The sequence below is a fragment of the Macadamia integrifolia genome, unplaced genomic scaffold, assembly GCF_013358625.1.
Source record: "Macadamia integrifolia cultivar HAES 741 unplaced genomic scaffold, SCU_Mint_v3 scaffold289, whole genome shotgun sequence".
NCBI lineage: Eukaryota > Viridiplantae > Streptophyta > Magnoliopsida > Proteales > Proteaceae > Macadamia > Macadamia integrifolia.
In genome coordinates, this window is record NW_024869034.1 from 216,151 (window position 1) to 228,844 (window position 12,694).

Below are 12,694 nucleotides of genomic sequence, written 5' to 3' on the forward strand. Positions count from 1 at the left end.
AGGGCCGGCCCTAATTTAGACATCCTTGGAATTCAAAGGGACATCGGGCCTATCATCATCCCCATGGGCATCGGGTTCAAGGCCCTTAACTATCCTGGCCACTTTGTGGAAGAGGACCTTGTTAGGATTCGATCCCACTACCACATACCAGACTTGATTACTCCGCGGGTTCCTTTAAGGGATGTGTTTTCTTGTATGTCGTTCAACGATGAGGTGTGTCTATATGAGAAGTTCCTTAGGGATGGACTCCATTTTTTTATCCACCCAATCGTGAGCAAGGTGTTGGCATACTTTTGTAATAGTCCTCCTCAACTCCAACCGAACGGTTGGCATAATTTGCTAGGGTTTTGAGCCCTTGTCAACGGGCTTAACTGCTTGACGTCTTTTTGCTTTTTTTGGCATGCCTTCACCTGAACTCGCTCCATGGTCGGTGAGGCTAGTAGTGCTCAACGACAAGATGTCTGTACGAGGAGTTCCTTCGGGCTAGATTCCATTTTCTGATCCACCCGATCGTGATCGAGGTGTTAGCATACTTTTGCATTAGCCCTTCTCAACTACAAACAAACGGTTGGTGCATCCAATCTCTCAATTAGGTTTAGGTATAGTTACCTACAAGTATAAGAATAACATTCCAACCCTTGTTAGGCTCATAACAGGGTTTCCAAAGAAGAATTGATTGAATTCTTAAAAATAAGAATTGAAACTATTCCCTGTTCTAGGGCTTGACAAGGTTGCACTCCATTTATCCACAATTCGGTCCCAATTTCATGTATTGTTACTAAATTGGTGGAAATCCTAGGGTTCAGGGTTAGGTATCGATAGATTTCCTACAAATTAGGTCGCCAGTAGCCTATAGTAATTAGGGCTTTCCCTACTAGACAGCTGCAAAAGTCACAGAGTTTCTCTGGCTGTCTCCAATTGGCAAAGCCCTAACCCTAACTACCCCATTCATACAAAATTTACATTTCTAGCCCTAATACGGCAGTGAGTTTACTCACCCAGGTGCAAACTCGATCCAATAGCAACCTGAAGTGAATTATCTCTCTCCTCACTTCTCTTTCTTCCTCTTCCTCCTTCTCTTTTCTTCTTCTTCTTCTCGTTTCTTTCCTTTTCTTCTTACTATTCAGCAGCCCACAATTAGGTGAGGTTCTACGCTTAATTCTCCTTTATATAAGGCAGGCCAAATAGACTTAAGGGTCTATTTGGCTGGCCTTAATCTAATTCCATATATATATATATATATATATTAAATTAACTAATATGTAATTAAAATTATATATTATTTTGCCCATTTTATTTCTTAGCATAAATATGTATTTCATGCCTTAATTAAGTCTCTTACCATAAGGGTACAAGGGGGATTGCATAGCAGAGGTGTGGGGCCCATAGTGCAAAACCCAGAAAAATGCATTTTGCCTACCCAATTGGCTGGCCGGTTTGGTAGTTTTCAGCCCCCTTTGCTTTGTCATCCTTCCCTCTATGCCTAGCCCTTTATATACTTAAAGATTAGCTATTTGCCCATACTTCCTGGTGAGCTCTCCAGTTATGTTCGTAGGCTGAACAGGAGTAGGTGGGGTTACTTCTACCTTCTTGGCACTCCACAGCTGCAAACCATGCCAGCATTAGCTTTCTCTGCGATGTACGCTTTCATGTTCATAGTTAGAGGTATAAAATTCAGATTAGGGTATTACAATTTCCTCCCATCCTTACAAAAATTTTGCCATCGAAATTTGTGAGGCATACCTGGTTATCCAAACAGTTCTGGATATCTTTCTTTCATTTCATGTTCTCTTTCCCAGGAGGCTTCTTGGTTTCTCCATTTCACCTTTACATAAGAGATAGTACGATTTCAAAGTTAATGTTCTTTTCTATTATAGATTCCTTCGGGTTGTCCTTCATAACTCAGATCATCTTCTAAATCCAATGATTCAACAATAGGCAGTACATGTGAAGGATCAGGAATATATTTCTTCAGCATTTACACAAGAAAAACATTGTAAAACCTTTTCAACTCTAGGGTGAAATGCTAATTTGTATGCTGTCTGGCCAATCTGATTCAAAATTTTGAATGGTCTCCCATACCTGGGACTCAATTTTCCTCTCTTTCCAAATCTTCTTACACCTCTTACTGGTGAGATTTTTCAGAACCACCTTATCACCCACAACAAATTCCAAAGGTTTTCTTCTATTGTATGCATCACTCTTTTGTCTGGACTGAGATGCCTTAATTCTTTCTCTGATCATACCAACCTTCTCACAAGTAGTTTGTATCAATTTTGGCCTCAAAATTCTTCTTTCTTCAACTTCATCCCAATTTCTTCCCATAAAAAGATTCAAATGGTGCCATACCAATAGTTGTTTGGTAACTATTATTATATGCAAAATAAATCAATGGCAAATCTTAGCCATGTGAAATCCCTAATCTGCCCCTGGGTGAAGAGGTTTATATTTAATTATACTAAGAATATTTCAACGGAAAATTAAGACTTTAAAATTATTAGGAATATATATATATATATATAAACACACTAAAGGTTCCACCAAAACAGGTCATTAGCCAAGTCGGTGGAGAGTCATATAAGGGGGGGAGATCCCATCGAATACTCATTTTGGACTACCTTGTGTAACAGTAAAAGAAAGAGAGGAGAAAGGAGAAGAAGAAGAAGAAGAAGAAAAAGAGAAACAAGAAGAAGATGATAGAGAGATAAAGAGGGAGCTTAACTATCTAAGGGAATTTTGGACCAAGCTTGCAGCTAGGTAAGTCTCGTACTGCTGTACTAGGGTTAGAGAGTAATTTTACAGGAATAGGGAAGCTAGGGTTAGGGTTTTTTTTTTTTTTTTTTTTTTTTTTTTTTTTTTTTTTTTTTTTTTTTGCCAAATGGGAGCAGCCAAGAACTCTCTATGAATTGTGTAGTTGCTTAGGAGAGAAAACCCTAATTCCTAGGGGCTGCTAGGGACCCAACTGATGGAACCTTGACCCAACTAAACCCTAGAACATAGGGTTTCAGCAATTTTAATAGCCCAGATATGAATTGGGGCTGAATCAAGACCAACCAAGGGAAAGTTTACAAAATACCTTAGAGTAGAGTTTTAATTGATGATGTTATTGGGTCTCTTTAACAGGATTTTATTAACCTATTTACATAGGAATTGTGTACAATAAAAAATTGATAGAAATTATTGTTCTTGATATATACCTAGCCTCAATTAAGAAGATACGAGGGGAAATGAAACTCAATTCTGCAAAACTCCTTAATTCTAGGTTATATTCTGAAATTCTGCAGAATTGGATTTCACAATTTTGAAGCTTAAAATTGGAGCCCATACATGGGTCAGTAGGAGGCCTAAATCAAGGACTTAAGTGTGCTATGACCAATTCGGACTTCAGGTAGGGGGTTAGGACCTGAATCACCATGACAGAGAATAGTAAGGACTCTGCAGAATTGAGTTCTGTAAAATTTGGGCTAACCGGTTATCCTTACTGTCTCCAGCTGGTTAGACTTTCAGAAGCCTGAAAGGCTATTGTTTTGACCTGACTCCTCAAGCATATTGAAGACCTGTGATGCACATGTAAAGGGGATAATATGACCCTGAATGATGGCCTTAATATTCAATTCAATTCCAGGAAATTACAGAAATGAGTGGGATGTGCCTGGATTGAAAACTAGTAAGAAAGGTTGGGAACAGGGATGACCCCATTTAATCAAAACAAAAAATTGGGATTTTAATTATATAATATATAAATTGAAGTGTGTTATGGAATAGGGAATCTGATTTGCTGTGTAGAAACCCACCCAATCTAGAAGGGAGATTTTTATAACCTTGGACACCAAGGTGAGTGGGTGCCCTAATCTTTATGGAGTGTTTCTTTTATTTTATTTTATGCCTGTATTCTTGTACTCATGCATAATGATGTGCACATTATACTCATCATTTTGGTAATTCGCATTCATTTGTATCCGCATCATTTGCTGTTAAGATAAGAATTAAACTAAAGAAGTTAACAAGCAAATTAGTAGTTAGTACACCTACTGGAAGTGAAGTAGGATAGGATGAGGTTTATGAGCCATGTCCATTACAATTCTATGGATGGGAGAAGATACCTCGTCTAATCAAATTAAACATGAGTGACTTCAATGTCATCTTAGGTATGGATTGATTATCTACCTATGGAGCCTCTGAGATATGTGCAAGAGGAAAATAGTGTTTAGGCCTAGGGATTGGGGTTGAGTTTGTGTACAAGGGAACCAAGGTGAAGAAGTCAGATCCTGTGTGATATGTGCCAAGAGAAAAATAATGTTCAAGCATCGGGATGGGGTTGAGTTTGTGTACAAGGGAACCAAGGTGAAGAAGTCTAAGAAATTGGTCTTGTCCACTCTTCAAATGATGAGGTTGTTGGACAAGGGGTGTGAAGCTTACCCTGCAGACATTATGGACACAACCAAAAATATAACACTATTGGAAGAGTTAGACGTGGTGAAAGAATTCCTAGATGTGTTTCCTGAAGATTTGTTTAGACTACCTCATGACCAGGAGACTGAATTCGCGATTGATTTGATTTTTAGAGTAGCACCAGTGTCCAAGGTCCCATACAGAATGGCACCATCAGAACTAAGAGAGCTAAAATACCGACTTCAAGAATTGCTTAAAAAGGGTTTCATTAGGCCAAGTGTGTCACCGTGGGGAGCTCCAATGCTATTTGTCAAGAAAAATGACGGGAGTATGAGAATGTGTATAGACTACCAGGAGCTAAATAAGCTAACAATCAAGAACTGGATTCGTTGCCCATAATTGATGACTTATTTTATCAGTTACAAGGTGCAACTATATTCTCCAAAGTTTATCTCAAATCGGGGTACCATTAACTCAAGATCAGAGATTGTGATATGAAAAGGACCACCTTCAGAACCCATTATGGGCATTATGAGTTCTTAGTCATGCCATTTAGATTAGCCAATGCTCTAATTGCATTTATGAAGTTAATGATTCAAGTAATCCATGATATGTTAGATAAGTTTATTATCATCTTCATTGATGACATCATGATCTACTCAAAAAGTAAGGAAGAACATGCCATCGATTTGACCTCGGCATTGTAAAGATTGAGAAAAAAGCAGTTGCATGCAAAATTCAGCAAATGTGAATTCTAGTTCACTTAATTGAACTTTCTATGACACATTAAAAAGAAAAAGGCATTGAAACTGATCATGGAAAAGTGAAGGCGATACTTGATTGGGAGTCACCAAAGAATATTGGTGAGATCTGTAGTTTCCTGTGATTAGCGGGTTACTAGAATCAAATAATACATATGCAAGTGTCATCAAGATCCATAGGGATCCTGTGATGACCCTAGATGTAGACTCAACATCCTCAGAAGAGGCCAAACACTCGCCCTTGTGGTCTAGCTCCCTATATTTAGTGGAACAAGTGGCCAATTGAAGCTGAACTGGTCTTGGAGGTACTATTTATGGATCCCCAAGAATCCTCTATGGGTAATATCTAGAAAAATGGCCCATCTGTTGACTAACATAACATGGTCCCCATGTTTGATTGGTCACAATAGGCCTCGACTGATGTGAAACTTGTCCCACATCAGGTCTTCGGAGCTGGTTGGGCATGGGGTTAGGGAATAGCCTTCTCACCACTCTGTCAAGTCCTTGCCCTGCCGGTTTCCTTCCTTGTTGGCTCAGGAAGTTATTTTTTTGTCTATCCTCTATAGCCTTAGTAGCCTGGACAACCTAAGCCTAGATATGTAACTGGTGTGCTACCAACATAGCACCAAGTTCCAAACTATAGTCCCTTCTCAAACTTCCTTACTTTGGCCTCATCTTCCTTCAAATATATTGGAGGAAAGAAGAATAGCTCTTTGAATTTCTATTGGTACTCCATCATAGATCTAGGTCCTTGTACTAAACCCATAAACTCATGCCTTTTCCATGCCATCCATCCAATTAGCAGGATCTAGTGGGTTTTGAGAGATTACGTTGAAGTACGGGGGTCTGTATTTCTGGAACTTTTACATCAGCCTATAAGTGTTCATCCACTCATGCACCATAGTTTGACTGTAGAGTTTATGGTCCATGTGGTACAGTTCCATCCAAGATAGGCTGAGGAACTAAGTTAATGGCATATGGCACTTGCTGTACCGATATAGTTGATGGGTGTGTGCCTTGATGCACTAGCTGCACAGGTGGTGGGATTGGCTATGTCTCCCTTGTCCAGATCACATTCTCAATTCGATTATCCAATCCTATTATAAACTCTTGTTGTTGCTTATACGAATCATGTATCAAATTTTCCAGAATGGAAGCCACATCTTGAGCTCATTATGGGAGGAGTCGGAGGAGGAACATTAGGTATTATAGGTCTGGGTACCTCTTCGTGCTTAGGTTTAGGAAGGGGAGTCCTATTAGTTGTTGCCCTTGTGACACGGTGTTGCTTACTAGGTGGTCGTCCTAATTGTGCATGGGCTTTCTTTGGTGCCATTTGGACTTCTGTCAAGCATAAAGATCATATAACCCCCATCAATAACAGTCAATTTTGCTTTTTAAAATATGTCCCAATTTTACTAAATATGATAATGCTTGATGCTCCAAAGCAACACATGTAATATCAGAATTTTTTTTTTTTTGTTTGCCCCAACTGGTCGGTGTCATCGGCTGATGACTGCTTTGGTTGATGCCAACAGGATGATGAATCCAAATCATAGTCTGTTAGGCCTGGGGCTCTCAAGGTGATTTCACTAGTCGACGAAACCATCAGGACCAATAGACCACCTTCTTAAGTTAATGTTTTTAAAACAATCTGAACTATATTTTTATAGTTCATTTTTCATCACTTCTTGGTGAGCTTTTGGTTGTTATTCCAAACGTGTGGAGCACCATCCTTTGGCACTTCCCCCACAGTTTCACCCTCTTACTTCAAGATTTCAGTGAACCCGGAAGACTTGTCCAAAGATCTGAGTCACTTTCCTAGTTTCTAGATCCTTAAATTCTTGATGTTTGATGTATTTATGTTTATTTTATCTTTTTGTTAAATGATGTGTTAGATCTGGGAATCTAAATTTTCTGACATTTTTTTATGATGTAATTGATGTCCTACCAACAGGGAAATGCCCCAGGATTTTGTAATCGAATATTATATATAAATAATATTTCATTTTTTTAAGATCAGTTGTCATTGTGTTTTTGTTGTTATGTAGTTGTTATAATTGTTTATTTTGCACTCGGCTTTGACATTTAGGCTAGTCTTCCTAATGTGTATGCTAAGACTTATGAGTTTTTTTGAAATTTTTATTTTACTGTAACATCAGCTTCCCTAGTATCTTATAGTGTTGTAGGTTAAAGTAGAGCATTGCACTCTAATACCATTGTTATTACAACCCACCCTTCATAACCAAGGCTATGTAACCTAGACACCATTCGGTGACCATCTCATCCTCCTAGATCACAAGTATAGTACTTTAATAACTCACATGTAAGATAATCTAACATAATTAAATTCATATTGTAGTTACAAGCGGATGAACTGAACACACATACCAGAATCGATGCCATGTTATGCGGCATGAATTTATTTTAGTAATAACCTAGGAAATCATACTAAGTCCAATAGAATGTTTTGAGTGCTACGCAACATAGGTGGTATTCCTCGACAATACAAGCTAGTTACAAGCAGGAGCATATCGGTCCCTACATTTATACTTGGGTACCTAGTAAGCACCTAGGAGTAATCCCCACAACTGCATAGTACACGACGTGCAATGCCCGTGTACGATATCCAGTCATCATACATCGGACTTGATATTCCAAAATGAACCTCGGACTTGCCCATTGATTAGCCAATACCCCATCCCCTATGAGCAAGGGACTATAGCACCAGTGATGTGATCTCTAGCCATGCATACTACTATGAATGTAAACACATCAAATCCATACTCACGCACCAAGGGCATAAGGAACAAGAATTCCTCCTTCGCCTCACGATGCCCCTCACGTTCCACATCCACATTTGCACATTTCCACATCCTCATCACATTCTCAATTTGCACATACTCACACACACATGCTCTATTTCACATAAGACATGCATAATCATGATCTCAATGCCCAACATGTATGATAACCATTATGGATATACAAAAATGAAATTAAAAACATAACCATTCCATAAATTAAGCCAAAACACCCACTCACCTAAGTTGACCTCGAACTTAGAAAATCAAACACTTTTGTATCACCTCGCCTCCCACTTAGGTTAGGCTAACCTAATGAAAAATATGCATAAATATTATATCTTATTCATTTAAAATCCTAAACAAAACACTACAAAGATCTCCAATTGGAGCTTAAGACAAGGCCAAAGTCTCTATAATCGGATGATGGGACTAGATGATGATCCCAATCGGCTGGTGTCAACTGAATGATGAATCCAAGAGTGTACAGATTTGAGCAGAATCAACCCAATGATGTAACCAGCTGACGGTTTTAGGTCGATCGATTGGGTCAGCCAGTTGGCCGAAAATGGGGATTTTCTTTCCATTTGGCTTCCCAACCGTGGTCCCTCCTTCCCGTGGTCATCCTGGTTCTCTTACAACATGAAACCCTAGTTTTTATGTTGAGGGATTTGACCTTCACCCTCTCATTGGTTTCAAAATGGTGTTTTCCCCAAACTAGGGCACCCACTTTCATGGCTCTCATACCCATATGTTAGGATGAACCTAGTTAGGTGTTGTGGGTATGGGTTCCATCTTTCCAAGGCCCCCATTACTATATAATGTATAAAGGGGTCCTTTTTAAGCTAGGTTTATGATTATATAAAGGAAAAGGAAGAGAAAACGCTTGTACAAAGGAGGGGGAACCTACCTTGGCAACAGGGGGAGCAATCTTCGCAAAGTATGCTTGGAGGAGGAGTCTTTCCTCAACTCCCTCTTCCTTCTTCGCCTTCTCCTTCCTCTTCTTCTTCAGTCCTTCTCTTTCCTCCTTTACTTGCATATTAGTGAATGAGCAATTAAATAGCGGTTGGGCTTTAAATAGGCTCATTTATTACTAAAGCCTGTTTGGCTAATAAATGGGTTTTGGCCAAACTGGGTTAATCACTTGTTGGATGGTGTGCGTACACCTCCACAGAGCACATGTCCATTAATCAATTACTAAGTAGGTAGGGACACCCATTAGAGGGGTTCTGCAGCATACAAGTAGGTAGCCTTGAGCCCCACCTCAGAATAACCTCATTTGGGTAACTTTTTTTGCCTCCAAGGTTAAAACCAGGTCAACTGATTAGGTCATCTAGATGTTCCAAAAGGCTTCTTTTTGCTGGGGCTGCTATCCCAATCTTAGTCCCACTCGCTCGAGGAATTTTGTGGGATTTCCTTAGCCACAATATGGGCTTGCCCAACATGATAAAATAAGGAGGAGGTTTCTAAGGTTAGAAAGGTTACCCAAGTTTCTTAGGAGGTTTAAATCCCTTCCAATGTTGCAAGCATGGCCAACAGTGACACTAGGGATCATTCTTTTCGTCCCGACAATAGATTGCTACTAGCTAAAAGCCATTGGTGCTAGTTAGATCTGGCTCATCATCTGCCACCATGAAATGGATAGTTAGGTTTGGGCCCTAGTGTAAACACTCCCTCTCCCCTCCTTCACTTCAAAAGCCTACCCATGACACTCCCCTGTATAACAACCCCTACACCCCCGCCTCTCAAACCTACCTGCAACACAATTCGTCCTTATAACCCCCATGCGTAGAGAATGGATCCTCTGCATGTACATTCACTTGGTTATACTTATAAGGATCCAACATCTGTCCCTTTTGCTTCCATATATAACTCTCTTCACCCTTTAAATGGCATGAAGTGGGAAATGGTGTTGGATCCTCGCATGCATGTCCCAGTGAACATACGTGCAAAGGATCAAATCTCCCCTACACAACCCTTTGTTCCTGTTACCCACATTGACCACCCTCTCTTTTAGCAGTTAATTAAGACCCATCTTCCCACTAAAAAAACCCCTAGTTTACATCCTCCTGTATGGTTAAAGAGATTAATATCAAATAGATGATTGGCCTGTACTGTTCCAAATCGAACGGATTTGCCCCTATTTTCCTTTAGAAATCAGCTATTTATTTATTAAATAATGTCCCCCTGCCACAATGGCATTTTAATAATTAATATATGTAGAGCTCGAATTTATTCTATAAAAGGCCTTCTCAAATTTTGTTTGTGATTTTTTGTGTTCTTGTTTCCGAAATAGATTTACCAAATGCCATTTCTCATTATATAAGAATAGAATCAAGAAATATTAAATCTGCCTAAGATTGACTCCCAATGAGCAAGAGATCAACCAAAGGTGGCCTAAGTGATCTTTAGGCATTAAGGATCAATAAATGATAAGGGAAGACTTGATATATTTCAAAATTGAAGAATGTTGACTGAGACTAAAGACTGATTAATTGAAGAATGTTGAATGAGAACCCTTGCCCGGCCCAATAGACATCTTCGGTCTCCAGGTGATGTTATTCAACAAGCACAATAAGCTTTTAATTAATTTCATGAGGCTAGGGGACAAAGTCTGAACCGTCTCTCAATGTTCCACCTCATCAACAACATCAAGGATATCAGAGTTTTATGGCAGCCACCTTCGATGGGCTTTATAAAGCTTAATCGTGATTCATCTTTCCCATCTAATAGCTCTAAGGGTGGTGGTGGATTCATCTTTCGAGATAGTGGAAGTAACCCATTACATGCTGCCTCTGAGCCATCTCTCTTTTCCTTCATTATTGTTGGTGAAGTAATGGCGATTCGGTCAAGCATCTTACAAGCTATCGAGGACAGTTGGGATCATCTAGTGATTGAGTCCAACAAAAAGACTAGTCACTACTCTCAATGGAGAGTACCCCTCTCCTCCAGTTTTAGGGGCACCTATAGTCCAAGACATCATTCACAATACATCTTGGTATACCACATACATTAATGGACCAGTCAATGGTCATATGGTAAGAGTACCTCAAGTACCTCAGACTCAAATGATCCGAGCAGAATCTCCCGACCTCCCATTCCTCATGACTCGATGACCCACTTCTGAGGGAGTTCCTCACTTGATCAATCATTCAGGATAGCTAACCAGGGCGATTTCTTATTTCTGGGTCAATAAAACTATAGCCAGGTAAGGTTTACTTGACTACCAAGTAACCTAACCACGATCACCCCTATTGAGTTAGCCGTTAAAGGATCCAACCATGGTCAGGTCGGCCGTTGAGAAAGGTTAATTTGAGTTGAGTTAAAGGTTAGGACACAAAAACAGGTCAGCACCCACTAGGTTGGTCTGGCTCACAAGGAGAAGACACGTGGACATTTGGAAAGTGAGTTGGACCAATGGAGAAAGATCCCCACCTTCTATATAAGGGAGGCCTAACCCTTATAACAGGTAACACTCTCAATCGGTTAATATTCAGAAATAGAATGAATACTGTTGGATCTAACTTATGCATCTGAGCCTAGTCCTGGAGCCTCCTCCGGGCCAGCCTGTAACCTGTGTTGGGCAGGTTCGTGCAGTTTGGGACCTTGCAACAACACATCTTATTTAGACTCCCTTGCCAAGAAGGCCTGCTCCGCTACATGTAGAAGTGTCTGGCCCCTGTCTACTCTATGGCGTCTTGGAGCTTGTAATTCGGAATCCACATGTAATTCACGTCCTCAACAGTAAGTTTTGTTTACCAAAAAACTGAATAAGAACCATTCCCTTATTTATTTTTGCATAAGTTTTCTCTACTCATGTGAACAATTAATATTCTATGAATTTTTTTGCTTTTTGGTAGTAATATTCTATGTAAATTAAGAGTATGTATTCATCAAGAAATTAAAAGGTTTTTCCGATATTCTTGCTGAAGGTAATACACAGTATGTGCATGTAAATCTTTGAAATTGTGAAGAAATAAATACTTTTCGGCATTATACATCTGGTTTCTCTTCTTTTTTTTTTTTTTTTTTTTTTTGTTATATCTACAATTAGGGAACTGCCCAAAGGGACTTTACTCACACACACTAAAGGGGGAGGGGGGATTAAAGGAAATGCGTGTGACAATAGTTGAACCCTAGACCACAAACCTGGTGCCTGCTCTACAAGCAGAAGCTGCAACCAGTGCCCTATGCACTGGATTCACATACATCTGGTTTCTCCATAAGATGAAAATCCACCATAGTTGCGAAGGCCTCAAATGGCATGGTAGAAAGTAAATCAACATTGGAGATAAACTATTTTTCAAGTTCATATTCGATGGTTGTTTTGAAAATGGATATATTCGATGCTTCCTCTACTATTTCATAGGAAACCCGATACAATTGAAATCCAATTCAAAAAAGCATCCTTCCATCACCTCCGTCACCTTAATGCGCTTTTCATTGTCAATCTTAGAGACTCTCTGTACAAGCCAAGGACCTCCTAAAATTAATGAAAAAACAAAAAAAAAAAAAAAAAAAAAAAAAAAAAAAAAAAAAAAAAAAAAAAAAAAAAAAAAAAAAAAAAACAAAACAAAACAAAATTGAAGATACCAAATAATAATCATCTCGATTGATGATTGTCTTGACAATGGATAGCTTGTGTGGATCAGGTTCACATACGAGAATAATTTATACGTCCATTATCCATGGATTTGGAATTCACTTTCTCTATCTTCATTAATTTAATAGATTTCAAAT

General features: G+C 39.2%; 1 long non-coding RNA gene across 1 annotated transcript; it reads left to right on the forward strand.

Moving 5' to 3' along the window:
* The first annotated feature begins 2,621 nt into the window (after positions 1-2,621).
* LOC122067396 lies at positions 2,622-7,172 on the forward strand. Its single transcript, XR_006136684.1, has 2 exons — positions 2,622-2,757; positions 6,689-7,172. It is a non-coding gene; the product is annotated as an uncharacterized LOC122067396 (long non-coding RNA).
* Positions 7,173-12,694: the final 5,522 nt, after the last annotated feature.